Raw genomic sequence first — 6,000 nt, 5'->3', positions numbered from 1 at the left:
TCATCCGGGGACGGATATGTTTATAGCAGCAAATACAGATGCCCAGAATTGGGGGCTTATTCAATGTCTGACCTTTGTCGCCTGGTTTATACGGCTGATTCACTAGATATCCCACAACTATTAGTTAACAGTGTAAAATAAGGCAGCAATTAGCGTCTTTCTACACAGACAGTACATCCATTACAACTTTTCTATTTCGTTTACAGCGCTATGGAAATATAACCTTCCATACATAGCACAGAACTGGACTGTGACAGGCATTGCCCGTTTAATTTTCTCCTCACAGTTCAACGCCATTTCCTGGGCGTTTTCAAAGCCTGTAGGGAGGAGATTGAGGGAGAGAACGAGCCAGAGAGGGAAGAGATAGACCGAAGCAAGAGAGAGACGAGTGAGCGCAAGTGGAAAGTGACCGAGCGGTGAGTGCAGCACTTTATCCCAGGCGTTTTGTTTGACTCAGTTTCTCACAAAGACTGGGGGGATACACTGTGTTGTGCGAGTACATGCGCCGCTTGTGCTAACTTGATGTCACTTGCATGCCACAGCTAAAGTGTTATTTGACATTTAAAACAATTGACTAAGAAAAAATGATTAAAGGTGGTTTATACCCAGTGACCAGTTGTACTTTGGCTGATGTGAAGCCTCATATTGTGGTCCCCGAGAGTCCTTTTAAAAAACCTTCTAGAATACATTCAAACTGGCTTTGTTTTTTTCTGGTATAATTTCTTTCTCAACCTGATAGTTTGTTATGCCTAGCACATATGTGGTAGTGTGGTGTACTTCTAGTATATGCACTGAAATGATTTGCTATACATTTGTCTTGTTTTCACTAGTGTCTTACTTGTCTAATACAAATAGTCATACATGTGTTGCCTTTCACACAGCTGGTATTTGTATTTGTCTGGTTTCTGTTAGGTTTGTGTAAATATACTGTTGGATAACAAAAAGGAAAACATGGGAAATTTTACTCCCTCTCCTCACAAATAAATGTGGGGTAAGTGGAGGTGATGCATGAAATGATTTAATTAAATCTGGGTATTGGATTTATGCTTCTACTCATGAATGAAATCAACAAGATGGAGAAATGCCTATCATTAAAGGGACAGACTACACCAAAATTGTTATTGTTGAAAAAAGATAGATAACGCCTTTACTAGCTATTCCCCCAGCTTTCCACAACCAACATTGTTATATTAATATACTTTATAACATTGAAACCTCTAAATATCTGCCTGTTTTTAAGCCACTACAGACAGCATCTTATCACATGCTTTTGTATTTGCTTTTCACAACAGGAGACTGCTAGTTCATGTGGGCCATATAGATAACATTGTGCTAACGCCCGTGGAGTTGTGCAAGACACAACACTAAGTGGCTAAAATGCAATTCAACAGATAATAATAAATAAAAAGTAATGTGATCTGGGGGCTGTCAGAGGAGGCTTTTATACAAGTTAATCACAGAGGTAAAAAGTGTATTAATATAACCATGTTTTCTGTGCTAAACTGGCAAATGGGTAATAAAGGGATTCTCTATCTTTTTAAACAATAACATTTTTGGAGTAGACTGTCCCTTTTAAACACAGCAATTATTTTGTAAAATATTATAATTTATTTTTTATGGTTTCTGTGTAAATTGTGTGTAAGCAACTTTAATGTTCCTTTAAATTGTCATAAAGGGACACGAAACCCCAACAAATTATTTCATGATTCAGATAGAGAATACAATTTTAAACAACTTTCCAATTTGCTTCCCTCTCTTGTTATCCTTTGCTGAAAGGTTTATCTAGGAAAGCTCAGGAGCAGCAAATAACAACATAGGTTCTAGCTGCTGATTGGTGGATGCTTATATATACTTATTGTCATTGGCTCACCCATTTGTTTAGTTAGAAACCAGTAGTTCATTGCTGCTCCATCAAAAAATAATACCAAGAGAAAGAAACAAATTAGATAATAGAAGTAAAATAGAAAGTTGTTTCAAATTGTGTTCTCTATCCGAATCATGAAAGAACATTTTGGGGTTTCATGTCTCTTTAAATTTTGGTTTGATAAACAGGTGCAAAATATGCACAGGTTTAAAAATATTCTGAATCTTAAAAGCATCCACAGAAGCTCCAGCGGTTCTGTACTTTTAGACAATCTATTATAGATTATTCTATTAAAGAGACATGAAACCCAAACATTTTCAGATTCAGATGGAGCCTACAATTTTATATAACTTTATTTCTGTTATCTAATTTGCTTAATTCTCTTGTTGGTCTTTGTTTGCAGAAATGCACTACTGGGAGCTAGCTGATATATCAGATAAGTCCATTACAAGAGGTGTTTTTGTGCAACCACCAATTAACAGCTAGCTCCCAGTAGTGCGTACCTAGGTATGTTTTTAAACAAAGGATACAAAGAGGACGAAATAAATTGGAAAGTTATTTATAACGGCATTCTCTATCTGAATCATGAAAGTTAAATTTTGAATTTACTGTCCCTTTATGTATATCTGTACCTATAGGTTGATTGCTTTATTCTGCAGCCTGCTTTGTAGGTGATATGTATACAAGGTTCTTTTATTTAATTGGTCCAAATCAGTTAATTGCCCCTCAACATTGTTGGGTAGAAACCTGACCATTCCCTCTTTTAGATTTAATCCCGCCCACTAACATATCTACCAACTGAAGTTAAAGGGATAGTGTACTGTTAAATTGTTTTTCCCTTAATGTGTTTCTAATTACTTGTTATGCCAGTAGTAGAGTATAAAATGTATGAGATATTGCTCATTTTGGTTATTTTTGTATATGAAATAGCTGGTTTTGTTCTTTGACCCCACAACCCATAACAATAGGCTGAGCGTGCAGGGAAATCATATCTTCTTATTTTATCACTTTCTATACACACGCTTCATTATCTTATCTCTGTCTGTATACCAAAGCCCAGGTTATTAAAAATTAACATTTTGATTACTTATCTCTCCTAACCCCATCTGGCAGTGTCATTTCTTATTCTTTTCTAAAGTTAGTATTTTTCATTATATGTGGGGATACTATAGGCAAAGGCAGCTATTTCAAATTCCAAAATAAAGGTAAATTATCTATTTGTAAGCAATTTGATAAACAATTGGGAACAAATTAAAGTGGAGAACATTTTACATTAAACTGTCCCTTTAAGAATGAAAGGGTGTATAAAATGCAGTGGGATCTCAGGCAGAGGTCTGTACAGTGGGGTTAGTCTCTCATATGCCATATATTAGTATGCATGAAAAGAATGTTATTTGTTTTATTTTGGGATGTGGGTCAACTGCATGTTTCACTGAACAGTTAAAAGAAGCACTTTGAATGGGTCTTCTAATAGGTTGTAATAGACCATATGGAACAGACAACTATAGATAAGATGGTAGGGAAGACATGTGGATTTAACAGACACGTCTAGCAGAAAGTTTACAATGGTACATCATGTAGGATTTACATTTATTTCACATTCTTAAACAGACAGTAAACACCTTGTTATTGTTATATACAATATTATGCATAATGAAACAACTTTGCAATAAAGTTTCATAATTAATCCCCCCCCCCCTTTTTGTGCAATTTAGCTCTGAAAATTAAGTAATTTCTAATTCTCAGATCTTAACCCTTTAAGGACCAGGGCTGTTTTAAAATTTTTTTAGTGTTTGTGTTTAGCTGTAATGTTCCTCTCTCTCATTTACTGTTCCCATACAAATTATATATTGTTTTTTTCAAGAGAAGGGCTTTCTTTACATACCATTATTTGTATCATGTTATATAATTTACTTTAAAAATAATAATAATAAAATATGGTGAAAAATTGGAAAAAAAAACTTTTTTTTTTTTTTACTTTTACTTGAAAAATCTTTTATTCATCTACAAAAGCTAATGTTAAAAACTGCTAAATAGATTCAAATTGTTGTCCTGAGTTTAAAAACACCCAGTGTTTACATGCTTTTTTTGCAAGTTATACGGCTTGATAAATCGAGCCCAAAGAGTCTTTTCCATCTGAAAGGAAGGCTGATTGTAGGCATATTTATACTAAAGGGACATTACTCACACATAGGTGAGTGTGTCAGGAAAGTATGCTTCTAAACACTGAAATTAGATAATTCAAAAATATATTGATGAAACAGTATGTATTAAAAAAATAACTTATTTTAAGTAATATTAAAAGACAGCAACTAGTGAGTGCAATTTTGCTGCCCACAATGATTAAAAACACTTTTCCTACTTGTTAGCTTTTATTACTGCATGTATGTTTTAAAATTAGGGTATCCTGAAAAACAAGTGAAAACCCAGTTCAACTGTGAATATTGTAGTGCTTTCTGGGTATATTTAGCCTTATTTTACGGCTTGTATTGAAAGCTCAACTACAGTTTGCAGGGGTAATACTCGGCAATGTATAAATTACTACTGGGTATTAGATCATATATAGCTTAGTAGTAGCATTAGTTTTAAAGGGACAGTCGACCATAGAGTTGTTGTTGTTTTAAAAGATAGATAATCCCTTTATTACCCATTCCCCAGTTTTGCATAACCAACACAGTTATATTAATATACTTTTTACCTCTGATTACCATTGTATCTAAGAACCTTCTTCCAGCCCCCTGATCACATGACTGACTGTTTATTTTCTATTGTCTTAAATTTTGCATTGTTTTGTGCTAAATCTTAAATAACCCCCTGTGCCCGAACACAGTGTTATCTATATGGCCCACGTGTACTTTCTGTCTCTTTGTGTTGAAAAGAGATTTAAAAAGCAGGTGATAAGAGGCAGCCCTCAAAGGCTTATAAATTTGCATATGAGCCTACCTAGGTTTAGTTTAAACTAAGAATACCAAGAGAAAAAAGCAAATTTGATGATAAAAGTAAATTGGAAAGTTGATTAAAATTTAATAGTCCTATCTGGATAATGAAAGTTTAATTTATACTAGACTGTCCCTTTAAATTGGGTAGAGAAAATTCCTTAGCATTATTGTTAGCTTTATATAGATTGCTTGGTGCATTGAAATATTATTAATGTTAAAGGGACAGTGTAGTATAAATTTAAACTTTCATTATTCAGATAGGACTTTTAATTTGAATCAACTTTCCAACTTACTTTTATCATCAAATTTGCTTTTTTCTCTTGGTATTCTTAGTTTAAACTAAACATAGGTAGGCTCATATGCTAATTTCTAAGCCCTTGAGGGCTGCCTCTTATCACATGCTTTTTAAATCTCTTTTCAACACAAAGAGACAGAAAGTACACATGGGCTATATTATAGATAACACTGTGTTTAGACAGGGGGTTATTTAAGATCTAGCACAATACAATGCTAAATTTAAGACAATAGATAATAAACAGTCACAGTCATGTGATCAGGGGGCTGGAAGAAGGTTCCTAGATACAAGGTAATCACAAAGGTAAAAAGTATATTAAAGTGAAGGTTAAGTTATAGCCTTCATATTTCATTATTAAACTTCTATGCATATTAAATATCTAGTCGCTTTATTAATTTTTTGCAATCACTTTTTATTTTTATTATTTTATACAGTCTATTTTGCTTACCGTTCCCTTCTATTCTCCTCCCATTAGTTGTTTCCTGGTTTTTGATCCAGTGACGTATAGAGCGGTCCCACCCGCTCTATACGTGTCTAGCAGGCTCGTGCACGGTGACTATTCAAAACGTTAAACAAGTTAATTGCCAATTTCAGCGCATGCGTCATTCGTCCGCAATATAGTGTGACGTTTTTGGCACAAATTAAAGGGACAGTAAACCTAAAAAATAATGTTATATAATTCTGCACATAGTGCAGAATTATATAACATTATTTTAGTGCTATAGTTATAAAAGCCTTTTTTCCCTTTTAATATTTAAAAAATATGCCGCTTTTACAGACCCACTCTCTGCTGAGCGGGTCTGTTTTTTTTACTCAGCGCATCGGGCCAGCTGTATAGTCACAGCCTGGCCCGACCGCGCCATAACATTAAGTGAAGCTCGCTCCTGCTGTCAGACAGAGCA

At 34.4% G+C, this 6,000-nt stretch overlaps 1 protein-coding gene across 1 annotated transcript in view; it reads left to right on the top strand.

Moving 5' to 3' along the window:
* The first annotated feature begins 372 nt into the window (after positions 1-372).
* The window catches only part of EPB41L5 (erythrocyte membrane protein band 4.1 like 5), a 405,052-nt gene continuing 399,424 nt past the window's right edge, over positions 373-6,000 (top strand). Inside the window, exon 1 of the mRNA XM_053712169.1 lies at positions 373-416. The gene's annotated coding sequence lies outside the window, so the exon portion shown is untranslated. The remainder of the gene's footprint in view (positions 417-6,000) is intronic.

Source organism: Bombina bombina, chromosome 1 (assembly GCF_027579735.1).
Source record: "Bombina bombina isolate aBomBom1 chromosome 1, aBomBom1.pri, whole genome shotgun sequence".
Taxonomy (NCBI): Eukaryota; Metazoa; Chordata; class Amphibia; order Anura; family Bombinatoridae; genus Bombina; species Bombina bombina.
Note: the sequence above shows the minus strand (reverse complement) of the source record. Positions and strands in the feature narration are given on the sequence as shown.